Genomic DNA, 18246 nt, shown 5'->3' with positions numbered 1-18246 from the left:
AATTTATAATCAGTCACAAGAACGTTGAATCTGAATCACTTGAAAAAAACACGGGGGTGCTTAACTTTTTTCCAGGTGTATATTTGGAAATTTTAATAAAAAATCAACAGGTAACATGGTTTTGTTCCTATTTTTGTGTCTGGTGCTGGCTTCTAGGGCAAAAAATTAGTAATGTTGACTCGGATAATTTCATTGTTTATATAGTCCAGTAGCTTACTACACTTAAAAATGTAATTAAAGGATATACCCTATTTTATAGTACTAAAAGTAATTTATATGCGGAACTCACTTCGTTAATTTCTGGCCTCAGTTTGTGTGAACATATATGTTCATATACAAACTGAAGCCTGAGATTAACCAAGTCAGCTCTACATATAAATTACTTTTAATACTATAACTTGTATTCATTATTCTTATTAAATGTGCCCTATTTTATCTTATATGGACAACCTTTTGTACAACAAACATAGAAGTTTGACATTGGGGTGTACCATAAATCACCATATAATAGATACAGTCATATTTTAAGCTATATTATTAGGTCATATGAAAAACAGGTCAGAAGGTTGTTCTGTCCAAGCAGTAGGTGTGGGTGTTTTTATTTGTTTATATGTCCTTGTTCTAAGGTCATATCAGGGTTTGAAAGTTAATTAAACAGGGCGAAGATCTATGTTTATCTAGTTGTAAAAATTCTATCCTTTCTTAAATACATACTTTGACTAACTGTCTGCGTAGCAAACAGGAACCAATGATTTGATTAAACTACGAGTCACTTTCACCATATCTCCTAAATCACAAATATATAAAACTTCCTTTCCATACTAAGAATTTTAAACGCTTTCTATTAATCCTGTAAAATTAAATTTATATTTTCGAATAATGTATGAAGTAATTATTTATAAATTTGAAAACACCCTTTAGATTTGGTATTTTGTGAATTTTCAACAAACGTCTAGCACATCAAATACGCCCATAAATATTCCTGTATTATTGCAAAGTCCAATCTCTTCTCACCAGATTACTCAATTATCTTACACACAGACTTTTTTTTAGTATTTGTTATCGTAATCACTGGTCCATAAATAAGGTTTCTTGAATAATGAACTAAGTTTTATTCATAGAATACTCTGAATTTACATAATATTTTTTTTTAAATAAAATAACACGAAATATGTTCCCAGAGCTTTCTCATGAAAATAAAGAGAACTGGCTGGGAATGTGAAGACACTAGTATGTAATTCATTCCCTTTACAAAGAGCGAGTTGGAACAAACGATCCATGAAGAAATTATAGAAGACGGAAGCTCGTTTTGAGACTTTAACAAACTATCAGGTTTTAAGGCTTCCTCGGGGAACACCCATTTATGTTTAACGTAAACAATATTTTACCTTTTTTTGTCATTTTTGTTTTCTATTACCATAAACAATTAATAAATGAAGTAACATATTGTTATATTTAATTTTTAGGAATCAGTGATGAACTATCTGGTAATTACAACAAAAGAAATGAAGGATTAGTAATATATGAACTTTTCAAGCATATAACTATATTAAGTAGATGTGACTCACTTTTGGAGCAGCACGTTCCATACCCAGCGCTACCCTTGATGAAAGTCTACAAGTAAAAGCGAACTCTCAGTCTATAATTGACTTTCTTTTTGAAGTTCTTGTAGTGCACTTTAAATGTTTTACCTTAAAAGTTTTCCAAGTTATTTTAAGGAGTCTGCGCTCCTCCATCTTTTGTCTTTTGGAAACATTCACAAATTTGCTAAAATGAAGATTTCCAGTAGCGTTCCTTCTCCAAGAAAAATTGTTGTAAGATAGGGGAAGTGGGTCGAAAGTGATCAAGTGCAGAAGTTGAGTCAAGAAACTTGGCAGAAATGGCAAAGCAGTTGCGCCATTTCTTGTTCAAAGCAGTCCATTTCACAGTAGATTTCTACTTTAATGCATTAAACTGAGTAATAATCTTGAATTTTGCTTCCACAGCAAACTATATTCTACATTCAGAATTAAGAAATATCCTAAAAATAATTTAATTAGGAAACACTTTAACCGGAAGTTAAATGCTGTGAATCAGAAAAGAACGGGAAACTTTTAAACAGTAGCATTATCTTTATTCTCCGCATTGTAGCTGGATATTTTATTACTGTATATTGTGGTTATTATGGGAAAGAAGCCAAAATGCTAAAAATGTTATTTATAATCTTTGACTTGTAGAATGTTGTTGTGGTGTTGATGTAAGTTTTGTTTAAACTCAACTATTTACAATAGTTAATGCAGTAACGATATAGGAGTTATTTTATAAAATAATTTTATTTTTCAACATATGGGAAACCTTAGCATGAATTTGATTTGCGTATGGGCTACTAAATTAGTATGTCAAGTTTGGTCTGGATCGGTCAACATGTTTAGGAGGGCATGCGTCAACAGACTGGCAGAAAATTTTCCTTGATATTGGATAGTTACCGCACCGGTATGGCTTTATGTGTATAGCACATATGTAAATGGCTTAATGTGTATAGCACATATGTAAAGAACACCTGTACCTCAATTATTATACTTATTATAATTCTGCCAAGCAAAGCTCGGCATAGCTGGATAATATACAGGTGTGGCAATTCCTCTTCAAGACATTAAGCCACCCCTACTTAGAGAGAAAATAGATATTATATTAGGTGTAAATAAAAGGTACTGCCTTCTTTTAAGTGTAACATTCACCATGCAATTTTTATCATATTTTCAGGACGTCTAGGGTGTAACTCTTTTGGGAATTTTCGGTTTTAACAGACTAGGTTTACTACGACCACGAGGTCATTAAATTATTTTTCTATATTATATAATTTCATTTTGATCGGTGCTTTTATAACGTAAATGAAAAATTATTCGTGTTCTCAAAACCTAGTTTCAATAAATTAAATGCTGTTTAAAACACCAGCAGAAATAAATATACATCTGAGTTTGATTTCCGGAGTTGCTACAGGTTCCTTTGAAACCTTAGAACCCAAGATAAGCGAAAATTGTTACGCTCGATCAGCTCATTGTACGTAAATAAGCACAAAATCATAAGAAATAAACAAGCTACTTATCTTTAGATAGTAGCTTGTTTATTTTTTATGATTTTGTTCTTGTCTCCACATAGAGATAAAGAAAATTAGACATAAAAATAATTCAGTTGTTGTTTTCTTTTATAATTGCTGCCATAGAAATCAGTAGATGTGATTCAGCACTTCTGGTTCAGTTAACTTAGATTATTAATGTCACTCACGATTTGTTGTACACATTTCAGTGGCGTAGAATTCTAGTGGTTCTTCTACATACGAAGGTCTATCTTTTTATCGCTTCTTCCAAGGGAATAATAAATTTGTCTGAGCTTATAGAGCTCAGATTGGATAAAACGGAAAAAATTCATTGAGATTTTAATTTGTTGAAGAAATATAGTTATGCATTTTTATTGCATTTAGTACTGAATGAATACTATATTCTACGTGTCAAACAATCACAAAGATTTGTTTAAGGGATGTTATTTTACGTATTTTATTAATGTCATTCATTAACTATCCGTCTGTTTATTTTTATGTATCTATCTATATTTTGTCTGTCAATTTATTTCTGTATCTGTGTGTATGTTTTTCTATACTTTTGTATGCCTGTCCGTCTATTCTTGGTTACCGTCTTTCACAGATTTCAACAAACCTTCTCCTGATAATGACAAGGTGACAAAAGTAAGGAGTATTTGTTTAAACTACAATTAAAAGCGAGTATAACGCTTATTGCAACTGATGTGTATTGTGAGGAGGTTTGGTACAATTCATAAACGATATAACAAAGGAGAGCGATTCTCAGGCCTTAATATGTATTTTAGGACTTCATAGATAATATGGTCAAGATGTGAGTATCGAGCGTTAATATTAACTGGCTTCATGTACACATACAGTGGTTGAGGACGTTATACTGAAATATTAAAACGATCTAGGAGCCTCACCACGTCGTTACTGTCCCGTCATGTTCTATCTGATGACCGTACATCTTGATAATAGCCCCGCAGTGTAGTTTATATTGCAAAAGGCTTCGTCTTAAGGTGGTTATGGTTAAAGATCATCAATATTAATTGATAGTATTCCATATTCCATCAGGTGTACAGAGACGGCAATTTTCCAGTGCTCATTTGAACACTCTGATCATCCAGAAATCCATTGCTGCTGCGTCTGGCTACTTGATCGATACGTCTTCATAAGGAATAGCATGAATATCCGATTTATCCTCCAGCTCCTTGAGGTATGTGATGATTGAACGGAAGGTATGATTCTAAGCCTTATCTTGGTTGAACATCTCTTATTAGCTTCGTTTCGAGACAAGGATTCGTCTTTATTATGTTGCCTGGCCCACTTGGATGGTTCTTACCCGTTATAAGACGCGGCTCTTTTCTTACCACATTTGGTGTAAGACTTATCGTAGGGCTCTTTATGAGTGGTCCTCGTTCCACAAGTTGATCCATATGCATTTGTTTACCAATGTCATTAAGAACAAGGCATGTCCCCGCCTTAGAAATTCTAAATCCCTGATCTGAACACATCTTTAAGAGTGTATGATTATTATGCGTCAGAAAGAGCTGTTACACACCCTTCGCAAAAGCGACCAATTTTTGGTGGCATCACATTTCCTATGAAATTAAACGATGTCAAAATATAATTCTATACATTGCGTTCCTCCGCGATTTTATATCTGTTGCGATCACCAAGCGGTTCATGATTTGCATATTGAAAATCGGTTTAATATAACGTATTCAACTCTATACATAAATATAATTTTTAAGCTGTTTTATTAAAAATTTGAAAGCATAAATTATTCGGTGTGTGAGGAAGAGAGGGGAGAAAAGTTGTAATCACATATTTTGTCTTTCTCCTGTCTATGTTCCACGGTAGAACAGGTGAAGTCTACCAACTTACAACGCTAAACATCCTGGGTTCGACTCCCCGCTATGGGACACAGAAGATTGTTCAATGTGGCTTTGCTCTAAAAACAAATAAACAAAAAATGTCCTTTCTATATTTATATTCTTAGTTTGGATACATTGTAGCTGCATTTTGTTGTTGTTATTCTTAATTGAGTATTTAGTCTAATTACAGTCTATTCGTGCATTTATGTTAGGTGATGTCAGAAAGATTTCCAAAAGAAACACAACCTGCTTTTTGAAACTAAACAAACTAAACCCAAATTATTGAAACTAATTTACTATTGTTGAAATATTGTTTAAGATTATAATACTTTTTGTATGCGTTTTCTACATATATTAGTAAACTGCTCTAATATGTGATGTCTTAGGGCGTGACATGTTAAAACTTCAAATTGATGAAAATGCATTTGTACTTCACTTATTTTTCTAAATCCTCATCAGTCTACCTGCATAAACATGTCTATGTACCTATTCGAATATGTATCTACATAGATTTAATAGTCTTATGTTAACATAAAAAAAATAAACAGCCAAATCTGTATAAAAAAGAAATAAGCAGAAATTGTATACATCCATCGGTCGATTGTGTCTTCTTGTATCTATGTGTTTGTTTTCTCTCTATCTAAATGGAGATTTAGAACATAATTTACCAAATACCATCACTGAGATAGGACATCGCATCTTCCAGACACTATCAATATCTGTCTCTTGTGTAACGTTGAAAGATCAGCGAGAAAAAAGGATAGATTTATTTTGATCTACAGTGTAAGCTCTGAATGCGTACTTTGATGTAGTTTGTGAACAAAAACACAGAATAAAATGTTTTTTTTTATTTCTGAACATTTGGACTCTTAAAATAACATCAAAGTAATTGAGGTTAATAAAGTAATAAAATCTAAGGAGGGAAAAACGTTCGACTTAAATGTAATTTAAGTGATACGTAATGATCAACAATTGATCTTTGTAGGATAACTATAAATCATTAATATGTACGCTTACTAATCCGTTTCTAAGTGTGAAATAAATGTAGTATTTCGTCATGTGTTATCTAGTATGAATTAACACATTTAACAGTGTCAGAAACATAGTAGTACAACATTTAATAATCGTATGACTTCTGTCATAGTGTGACAGGTATTTACCCTTGAAAATTGCAAAAGAATGCCAAAAATAACTTTTTTCATCAAATCAATATACCTTTATTATATCAACTATGAAAATGAGTGAGATCTGTAAGGTTTGTACAGCGCACTATTTTCGAATGTAGATATTTTAGGAAGACTGGAACAAGCAAAACATACAATACATTTAATACTGCTTGAAGCTGTTTAGCTTTTCGTAAGCCCATCAGCACTATAATCTTGGTTTTGTGATGAGAGCCATTGCAAAGAGTTCTGGAGAGATGAGAATCGTTTCATATAGTTTTGGAGTGGTAGAAACCACTTCATGTAATATTGGAGAGATGAAAACCACTTTATTTAGGTTTCTTTATAAAACTCGATAATGTAATAAGAATGAAATAAGAATAATTTAATGTGATAAGAACCACTTCATTTGTTTTAGAGTGACGAAAATCTCTACACGTAGTTTTACAGTGATGAGAATGACGTTATGTAATTATGAAAAGATGAGAACCAATTCATATACTTTTAGAGTGATGAGAACTACTTCATGTACTTTTAAGGGTGATGAGAATCACTTCATCTAGTTTTATAGTGATGAGAACCACTTCATGTAGTTTTATAGTGATGAGAACCACTTCATATAGTTTTAGAGTGATAAGAACCACTTCGTGTAGTTTTAGAGTGATAAGAACCACTTCATATAGTTTTAGAGTGATGAGAACCATTTCACATACTTTTAGAGTGATAAAAAACCACTTCATATACTTTTAGAGTGATAAGAACCACTTCATATAGTTTTAGAGTGATGAGAACCATTTCACATACTTTTAGAGTGAGAAAAACTACTTCATATACTTTTAGAGTGATAAGAACCCCTTCCTGTAGTTTTAGAGTGATGAGAACCCCTTCCTGTAGTTTTAGAGTGATAAGAACCACTTCATATAGTTTTAGAGTAACGAGAACCACTTCGTGTAGTTTTAGAGTAACGAGAACCACTTCGTATAGTTTTAGAATGATGAGAGCCATCTCATATAATATTGAAGTGATTGAAACAAGCACTATGCAAGTCATCCATGGTTATGTTATACCACCTGTGAAAGATTGTGGTGGGGAAGTTGTGGTGTGATTTTCATCTTGCACAGTGGAAAGAATATATAAAGTTTCTGAAATTTTAAATGTCCATGCATATCAGAATACATCTTGGAATGACTCGCTCAAAGTCTGGGCCTCACGCTACAGAACATTTTAAAATCACCTGAAGAGATTAATTCTAACAATTAAACCAGAGCCTTTCAGTATTCACCTGCTGGTCCAGCTTTGATATCAATAATGTGTATAAATGGATTAAACACCTGACAAAAAGTAGTTCAGAAGATACCTCAAAGGTCAGAGGAAATACTATACCACATTATAACATGACAACTAGGACCCCTCGAAGAGCAGACTTGTGAGAACAGTACATATATATGAGAATGAGTATCTAATGAAAAAAGCATCTCACTACTTCAAACTTCTCAATTTGAGCTGATTGAACAAATCTTGTACTACTATTGTTCGTTGTCACGAACAGTTGTTCACTTCATTCCTCTTTATATGTTATTCGTTACATTATAGTTTTAAATAGATATAACTATTAAAAGCAGTAAAAATGTTGTGTAAATATTTCTTTTGCTCTGTACCAAGTCCATTTAGATATATATTACATGGGAATTGCAGAAATATATGTTACTTTTGGTTGACACTGTGTTTCAATCATACACAAAACGTTTGTTAAACACACTCTTATGAAATAATAAGTAATGGTTTAGTCAGTAAAGATATGGTTATAGTTTTTCCTTGAAAATAGCACAAATAAGAGTCACATGCTTACAAGTTTAATTATGGAATAGCTGTTTAAAAAAAGTAACCCGTATGTGTATAGGTAAAAGTTACATATACTATACTTTCAAAGCTTGTTGAAATATGGAAAAAAGTCGGTAACAGATAAAGTTCATTACTGAAACGCGCACCAAGTTAAAACTCACTGCAACAGAGAATAGAGTCTAGCAGCGAGAAAAATAGATTGAAAAAAAAAACATCCTCAAAGAAATTTTTATCATTTTAGTTTTAAATGTAAATTTTGTCATTATTTAACCTGTGTTTATATTCAGACACAAATCGTTTCTCTGGTTGTTGTTTTTTGATATCAGTGATATCTACACAAAACAGCGATAAACTTTTTGCAGAACTTGTACCAAAAGAAGTCTTTTAAAAATTAAAAATCTTGAAGAAAAATCTAGAAGTCTTCGTTCTCTTTTTTTAATATATTCAAAAGTTTAAAATATTATACCACTGATGTGTAGATTATGCGGTAAGTATGAAGATAAGGTTTGTAGAATGCCTATTAGTATGCAGGAACTGTCACTAAAAACAGGCACAACTCGTAAATATTAAAAACTTCTAAGTTATGGAAAAATAAAGTTCAAAATGTTTAATAAAATACAGAATAAAGAGCTTTGGTTTCGAATGTAAATCATATATTCTTTTGAAATCATCAAAATCTTTTAATAATATTTAAAATACGGTATGCCAGATATATATAATAACTGATTTACTTAAAATATATCCAATCAGCAAATAGATATAAATAACGGTATATGAGAGTATGTAGTTGAGAAAACATACTGGCAAAAATTAGTTAGCAAATTTGACAAATTCTAATAATTATCTACAAATAAAGTATTGCTCAAATATTTACATCATAGCAAACACATTTGATAGCATAATTGATGAAGTTTATAAAACAACAAATATATGATTTAGTATTATATAATTATTCATAGTATTTTCAGAGGAGTGTTCGAAATTCTACAATAAGAATATATATTGGCTGGTCACTTTGTTAGGACTCTCTCAAACACACTTATTAAACACTCAGTTTATTTGCATGTGTAAACAGAATGATAAAGTAATGTACCAAGTGATTCCTTTAGCCTTGTAAATACAAAGATTTGGTCATTATCAGAATTAGTCTACAAACCGTAGTGTAACAGAAAGAATGTCCTCAACTTCTAAAAGAGTAGGAATGTCGTTATCAAAGACTATTTCTGTGAGTGGTTGTTGAATGTCATAAGAATCTATCGATAGTGGCACTCAAAGGGTAATAGATCTGGCACTAGAAAAACTGTAGGCTTCAACCGCTGGTGGCTGACAAAATAAAAACGTCGATAGGAGAGGTTTATGAAGTACGACAGTCATCACACAGTGTGATAAGTGACTAATTCCTTCAAGGGAAGTCAGAATTTGACAGCCTCCAATATTATCACGCGATGCAAAGGAAATTAGAAAAACTGTTACATAGCAACTAAGAACCTGTCCATAGGTCGCTTATCTCAAGTATCAACGTAATGGTAAGGTTTTAAGTAGTGCTTAAGAGCGCAAACTTTGGACAATGAATGGTTGAAAGTGTGTGATATGGTCTGGTGAGTCGCATTTGACCGTTTATTTCTGTACTGACGTTAAAGTGAGAAAATAGGAAACATTACACATTTGTAGGCCCTGAATTTTCATTTTAGAACAATATTCAGAGTGTATCGGTTTGTTGTTGCTGTTTGCTGATCTTGTTTACCAAACAATGCTGCAATTCTTCCCTCCGTCATCATGTTCATCTAACAATGCTGTGCTTCTTCCCTCCGTCATTAGTTCAAAGATCATGGCAGTGAGCTCAGAAATTCTTCTTGGCAAGTATCATCACCGGATCTCAATCCAACTGAATAACTTTGGGATGACATTGCAACATATAACTCTGCAGAGAGTCTTTACGGAGTGCAATCTATATATCCATAGGCTCAATCATAAATCCATTCAAAAAACAAATTTCATAACAGTTGGAGAACAAATGCAAAAGATATAAACTTGGAGGTAGTTAACCGCGGAAATAGCTTCCAAGAGGAGCTGGAAATATGAAGTTTCTTCAAATAACTTTTCAATTGAAGATGAAAACCATTCATGCTCGTAACTGGAAAACAATAATGAAAATAGGTAAGACTGAGTTGGCGCTTAAACTCAGAACGTTCGAAGCTATCCTGACATTAATCATTCACGGCTGGCTGTGGGCATGACAGTAATCGCATATTGCCAATTACGAAGATAAGAAGTCCAAATTATATATCTAAAAATTTCAAATCTTATCCTTTATAATGTAACTCAGGTAATAAACCTAGCGACAGAATATAAATATTACATTGATATAGTGGAATTATATTACTCTCCTCTATGGTTCGATAACACAGTAGAACTAAAATACCATTACTAGGAAATTCAATAATTTGTAAGAAATCATCCCATACATCCCTCTTTCCAGCTTTGAATAAAAGACAGACTAACAAAAACTAAATCAGTTAATACAAAACACTCTGTTCATAAAGGTCTGATTATTTTAATCAAATATGCCCGTTCATAAATATCAATATCCATGAAAAAGGCATGATATTGCTAACATGTGAAATATTATCTTGAATTATTAGCGTCCTCTACATCGTCTGTAAAAACACTTTATGGCAAATAATACAAATATTTAATGAAGGTTGTGAAGAAGACTTAGTTAATAAATAATGATATCGATTATTAGTTATTTCCTATGATTTAAAATCGTTGTTTATTGTTTTCTTTTGTGTGTGAGTGTTTTGTGTTGTTGTTTTTACCGCAAAGCTGCACAATGGGGTATCTGCGCTCTGTCCATAGTGGGGAACTAAACCCCGGACTTTAGTACTGTGAGTCCATAAGCTTATTGCTGACCCACCGGGGACTAAAGTCGTCGAATTTTAATATCTCTGTCAATGAAAAAATAGTATTTAATACGAAAACATTTAAAACAAACACAAATCATTTTAGTTCTGAAAATATTAAAACTTGAGATCAGTTAGCCGAAACAATAATAGTATGGGAAGGAAGACGAAAAATCTAAAAGTTATGTCACGTCTTTCACCCAAGAATGGAGTTTGAACTTACCATTAGAAAAACAACAACAGCAATATTCAGGCCCAAACAATGTGTAACATATACCGTGTTATTAATACCTTACATAATTAACTCAAAGGGATAAATTAAAGAATGTGGAAGTGGTAACTAGAAGCGTTATTTGGATGTTCCGTTTCTTTAAAGTTATATATTATGTTTATATACAGTTTTAAAGATGTTATTTTGCACTTTGTTTATATTTCACATTACCTAGTTATATTGTTTTGTGCCATGTTCTGAATTTGGTGGAAGGAATGATGCGTTAATTACATTTTGAAAACAAACTCCATTCTCTGAAAGGAAATTCTTGTACCCGTATCATAAAACATACTGCACAAGTTCGTTCTTTAAATTAAAATTTTTTTTAGAGTATAGTTTACAGGAAGACAAAATAATCCTTCATTAAACCACTCATAAATCCAATTTTAATACTTAAAAATAACTATTCATTAAAAAAAGTATAAAACTTTGTTATGAAATCTGAAAATAATGTTTTATTAACGCGTGAATGTTGTTATTTGTATTGAGTTTTCCTTCAAGGAATACCCCCAGTGACTCAACGTTAAACATGAGGACTTGCGCTAAAAATCGAGGCTCGATACCCGCGATAGGCACAGCGACGAAAACCCATTGTTTAACTTTGCAGTTATACACAAACAAACAATTCTTTATCGAAACATGAATAAAAGCGTCCTTTGACTAATAAATATTTATATTTTGTATTCAGTTATATTTCGCAGAAGCCCAGCGCTTATCACACGAGTCTTATTTCTGATAAGACGGATACATCAGAAAACGAAAGGTTAAGTATAGTGAATTACTGACCGTATAAGTGTTATGAAAAGTGTAAACATTTTACCGAACTATAAACACGAAACAGAAATTATTTCAAGGGAACAGATTAATACCGATTTGAAAGTGAACGGAAATGCTTCATCCAGAGTTGATTCAATTAAGATTCTTGGAGTTATTATTTAGAACAACCTTAAATGGGATAGATAAATAGAAATAACACCCAAAAAACTTGCTAGAATAGTATATATTATGACATGGTGCAAGAAAGTTTTTCCACTTCGAGCATTTTATCAAATTTATTACGCCATCTTTTATAGTCAAACGACTTGCTGTATAAATGCATGGGGTACAAATTTCTGTGCATTAAGACCAGTCTGGTTATTACAAAAGAGAGTCCTAAGACTAATGATTGATCTTCCTTATAGAGCATCTGTTACTAGCAATTTTAAAGAATATGTAGTCTTAACAATTTATCAAGTCTGTGTTTACTGGTTCGTTTGTACTGGAAGAGAAATTACAATATTTAATCCTGACATGAACTTCTTAACTCCCTCTGGTGAAAGTTTATATTCCTTTCGACAAAAAACAAAAAAACTCTACATATGTCCACGAAGTAATTCAGTTTTGAGGTACAGGTATTGTTTTTTATTTGGCTCTGATCATTATAAATATAATTCCATTAAATGATTGGTTAACTCCCGGTACCAAATTATTTAAAATAAAAAAATATGCTATAAAGCAGCGTTATGAGAATTTTTTCAGGTAAAAGAAATATATCACAGAAACTTAAAGGTTGACTTTTACCTACTGATGACAAAAAAATCATTTTCTTTTTGTAATTTTAATAGAAGTTCATAGATATCAATCTTTGGTAACTTTATTTAATTCGAATATTTATCAAAACGTTCGTGTTTGAGTGTGTTTGAATATATTTTGATGTCATCGTATTCAACCAAAACTGAAAATTAATTAGTTCCCAGTTGAATTAATAAAGCGTTCTATTTTCTTTGAATTTGACTTCTGTAACGAGACTGTGAACACAGACTTCAGAAAACACTGTCTTTGAAATTCTACAAGAAAAAATTCATAAATGTTTTTATCATTATAGTTGAGCTTTGTCTACACATAAATGGAAATTATAAGCAAAATTTCCCAATTTTTTATTAATCAAAATCTGTTTTAGCCCATTTTATACATAATACTGCTGCACGCAGAAATGCTCTTCTCTAGTCCAAATATTTTAAGTAGTATTTTTTAGCTGTGCATCAACAGAAGTTCTTACCAATATCCAACCAACTGTCAGACACCACCGTCTCCTCACTTTCCAGCTTTATTACTGTTTCTTGTAAACTCCCATAGTAACTCCCACCCTAAAGCTTATATATATATATATTGCCTTTTCCAGTTTTTTTTTTTCATCAGCGTTTATAGCAGCAGAATTGCTTACGTTGCTGCATTTCAACAGAGCTCCAACTCTCCACTGATCGATATATTTGGCAGGTTACTTCTATATATAGCAAAAGCAAAGAAATTCCAAAGGCTGAGAATGATGAAGTGATTTGGACCAGTCCAAACAAATAAATGGTTTATCCCTAATACAGTATGTTTTCATTACATTTTCACGAACCTTAATGCCAATGTGACGAGAAACAGTCTCATCTAAGCTAAAAGCTAAATAATCATCCATCTTGTTAATCAAGTATTGTTACCAATGCATAATTTTCTGCTGACCTATGTTAGTAGATAGGAAGAAAGACACGACTCTATCATAGTTACGTATACACCTAGGTGTTTATATTTGTTAGAGTGATAATAGCATGGATGTGTATGTTGTGAGAGATACTGTAGTATTGTTCTTCAGTGTATGATAACAATAACACGTCTCAAACTAAGCTAGGTCTGGTGTGATTTTTCATTGTTAGTCGACGCTCTAATCTCACAGCCTGTCGTTTAAACCTTTCTGTTTTAACGTGCTAATAAAATAATGCAGTCTTGGAAATACTTTCTCTTATACGTGTTTCTTGGTCACAGAGCAAAGTTGTTTCTTTAAGTAAAAAATATTTCTTTCACAAGTGGCTTGGTCCTTTGAGGGTTCTTCTTATAGTCGTTACTCACCCAAGGAGTTCGAACTTTGTCAACTGAAGAAGATAGAAAAAGTTGCTACGATATAAGAGTAATAACATGAGATAAAAATAGTTAACTGTAAATGTGGCGATTTGTACTTTACTTACACAGCAAGTTTAAGGTTTGCTGTTTTTCTTGATTTCGAGACGATATCTCAGACTCCATGCTGAGATTTTATCAGGATGGAAACCGAAACGTTGTTTCGAAAGCAAGAAAAAATGGTAGGAGAAGTCCATAGAAAACTGATTCATAAACAAACTGAACGTACTGCCTAAATATACTTTAACAATGTTTTGTCTATATTTGTTAATACTTTGCAGAGTGTGGAATGGGAGGATTTATTATCAAAATATAGCTTTTTAAAGAACACCTTTTTGCATTTCATGTAGAGCAAAGGCTATAAAAACTTAATATTTGGCCAATATAACCATTCAACAAGATTTAGTCTTACCTGTTATTGCAAAAGGGAAACTTGATTCGGATATTGTGTCGTTGATGGACCTAGTGCAATTTTTAAGGCCATAGAAACATTTTGTTATCTATATATTAAGATGTACAGACAACCAAAGAGCATTGAATTAATTTTACATTTTTAATATTAATACCTCCAAAAACAATATTTTTCAATTCTTTAAATTGAACTTAAAATGTGTTATTTCTTAAATATTTGCATTGTTATTAATTTTTTTTTGTAATTGAAAAAAATTAACTTAAGAATAACTGAAAGAATAATGATTTACAACATCTTTTTTGCTTATTTTTGATGATTTATTTTATATTTTTTGTTTCTAGATATCATCATAGCAGAGTCTGTAGGCACTGGTGGGAATACTAGCATTTTCTGATCAGGCCCGTTAAACATTGCTTTAATTTCAGAGAAATTGGTTTAGTTAATAAGCTAGACACGTTGTTTGTGACAAGCAGATTGACGAAGGTAGTGGACACACATATCTTCCCAACGAACAAGCTATTGGTTATAGGTAAGGCACTTGCTAATATTTATCGATAAGCGTCTTTGCTAATAATATTCTGAGATAAAATATTTAGTTTATATGTGCACACAATGATTAAATAAAGAGATAAAGTTATTCTATTTCAACTTCTTCATATATTTTTAATTAGTTTTTTTTTCTTGATAAAATTATCAGGGGTTTCCAACGTACTACAACTGCTAACTTTTAAAATTGTGGTTTATAATATTTTTAGATAAATCACTACTAGTTTTTTAGAAACTATGAATTTGTGAAGTTTCTTCGGCCAGTTTTATAATCTATCCAAACAAAACTTTCTCCAGTCAGCTCTATGGTCTAGCCAAACAGAGCCTGTTCTAGTTAATGTTGTAGTTTATCGAAATAGAGCATTTCCTAGTCCACACTAGAGTCAATCAAAACAGAGCCTTCTTCAATCAACCGTATAGTCTATCCAGACAGATAAAAATTTATGTTATTTCTTTAAGAGATTTTCACTGAATAACACAGAGAAAACTACGTGTTAGTTGAAGACATTCGTGAATCTTTTAATACTTTAAAACTCCTTCAGATAAAACCAAGAAGAATAATGTGCAAAGTTACTTAAACCAGTATCTGGAATCGGAAGTTTATTTGAAAAAGACGTTTAGACCCGTCCCAAAGTCAAAATTACTATAAACACTTCGTTTTCAAAGTAGTACTGCAATGGAAAGGCTAAGCTGATAACACAATCGTCTGAAAGTAATACTGTCACCAAATCGCGCATTTGTTTTAAGTTGGCTCTTAAGGACAATTATAAGGAAAATTATCTTTAGAACGATACATCATTCAATGCTGAATATAGGTAGATAGTAGATATAGTGAAAAGACATGCTATATTTTTTTTTCTTAAAACGTTCAATACAATTTGATGAAACTTCATTAAATTCTATTGGAAAAATATTTCAAAAAGAAAAATGCAACAGCCATTTTTTACTTAAGGTAAGATATTTAATTTTATAATGAAATCTAAAATGTTTCAAAGTGCTGTACCGACTTGATATAGAGTTTGTTACGTTCAAAATTTAAAGCTTCATTTCATTAGTGTAATGTTAAACTAATGTTATTTTAAAAGTAATGACACGAACTTTCGCGGCACATTTACAGTACAGAAAGTATAAGTTTTCGGTTACATATCTCCTTAAGTCATTTAAAATCTTATTTGTTCAAGATAATCATTTCTAGTTTATCTTAGCTATATATATATATATAATTACTTTTTGATAACATTTCTTGGATGCTGAACCTTGATGAGGGTAGTGAGAACTGTTGAATAAACGTTAATCGAATTAAGTATAAGTGAATTATAAACCAACTTCGTTGAGAAGAATATACTTTTGAAACGTTTTTTTTCTTCGGATTTTCCCTGTAAATTATTCTATCGTTCTAAACTCAAGTGTTTTATGTTATGACATGAAGTTCATTCCAGGAATTTATTGAATGTGTTCGCAATGAAAAAAATAGTTCTCCAAATTCTGCTGTGAAGGATGCCTATAAATTTTGTCTTTGCCTGGTAACATGCAGTTGGTGCTATTGGAAGAGTTTGAATGAAGCATTAAAAAAAAAACTGGTCACAACGTTTGTGAAACACTACGTAACAGCTTTTTGATAACTTTTTTATTTGTTAAAGCAACCATTCTGTAGCTGAAGATATGCCAAAAAAGTACAAAAGCTCTTGGAATTATAATAATTGTCAATTACATCCACAGCTTACTCTCTCCTAAGTTCATACTCAACGCATTGCCTTCACGTGATAGTTAATTGTCAATTACATCCACAGCTTACTCTCTCCTAAGTTCATACTCAACGCATTGCCTTCACGTGATAGTTAGTAACCTTTTCACTGGCAGTTTTAACCGCTCATTTATCAGTTTCTAAACAGAAAGCATCTTCATAAACAGGGCAAATTTGGTAAGGGGTCGTAGTGGCCCAGTAATTTGGTTATTGTACTGGCTTAGCCTCTTGGGGGGAAGAAGTAACAATTGTATGCAGAGCTTTAAAATCAGAACGTTATACTAAAGTAACTAACAATTTAATTTCAGTTTATAATAATAGTCCAGCCCTCAGTGAAAACTGATAGACTGGCCCGGTGATTGCACGGACCGCTGTTATGGACAGCCCGCCCATGTTTATAAGAAATACTAACTCAAAACACTTGCATTAAATATCAAAATTAGCTCAGTTTAACTTCCTGCAAAGTTTCTGAATATGATAATTACCCCAGACCAATTAATTGCCAATTAAAACATTGAACGTTTATAAGAATAAAATTATTTGCAATTTTCTGTACACCACAATTTTTTATTCAATTTCTGCTCATTCATGGAAAGGCATTCTCTTACAAAAATTTGCTTTATGATTTCATAAGTGACTAAAATAAAAAACACGGAGCTTCTCAAGTCGTAAATCTAACTAATCTGTTCGTAAACACATACTTCTGTCATAGAATGCTAAAATTAAATCTCCTTTAATTTGTTTTTATTTCAATAAATTTCTTTCTAATAGTTATAGCAGTACACAATATACTTATATGATTCATTATTGGGCCTAGTGAGGCCTAGCGATTATCATACTGGACCGTCCTGTTGCTAGCACATTTCAAAATTAATTAAATGTTATTCGAAGTAGTATTTTCCATTACTTAAATCATAGAAAAAATTTACATTTCATATCGTATATATACACCTGGAAAAAAGTTAACCACCCCCAAATATTTTTCAGGATTGCTAATTGAAAATAAGGTTTAATTTTCATGATGTTGAGCAATGTTCATAATTTCAAACATAATTAAAAGGATGTGAGCGTTCAGGTGTGACATTTAAATCAGGCTCGTTTATTTTCCCCACGTGCAACTTGCTCCCTTCTTCACGTCCAATATGCACTATTTTCTCGTGCATCAAATCCGTATTTAAGTCCCGAATTTCTGAATGCAAAATATCATTTTAAGTAAGAATGGCCATCTCTGCGCCTCAAATTATTGGCATGAATTCCGCTGGTATGTCCTACAAGGCGATAGGTAGACAGCTTGGCTATCATTACACAGTGATCAGCAGTTTGGTCAGAAAACATGTTGCCACCCAGAATGTTAAGGACCGTCCTCAATCTGGTCGACCATCTGTAACAACCCAACGTGAAGATAGGAGCCTTGGTAGATTGGTCAGATGAAATCCGTTTGCAACAAGCACCCGTCTTAAAAGGCAGTGGTTACCTGGTCGTAATCTGTCTAACCAGAACAGTAAGAAATC

The 18246-nt window shown here is 32.1% G+C and overlaps 1 protein-coding gene across 3 annotated transcripts in view; it reads left to right on the top strand.

The window, feature by feature from the left end:
• The window catches only part of LOC106474150, a 143966-nt gene that overhangs the window by 23903 nt on the left and 101817 nt on the right, over nt 1-18246 (top strand). For 2 of the 3 annotated variants that reach the window (XM_013934843.2, XM_022379416.1), the window contains exon 2: nt 14787-14974. The gene's annotated coding sequence lies outside the window, so the exon portion shown is untranslated. Of the gene's footprint in view, nt 1-4132; nt 4275-14786; nt 14975-18246 lie in introns of all 3 variants that reach the window. The other variant, XM_022379413.1, reaches the window with a different exon arrangement.

This window comes from Limulus polyphemus, unplaced genomic scaffold (genome assembly GCF_000517525.1).
Source record: "Limulus polyphemus unplaced genomic scaffold, Limulus_polyphemus-2.1.2 Scaffold136, whole genome shotgun sequence".
NCBI lineage: Eukaryota > Metazoa > Arthropoda > Merostomata > Xiphosura > Limulidae > Limulus > Limulus polyphemus.
This window is presented reverse-complemented; position numbering and strand designations above follow the sequence as displayed.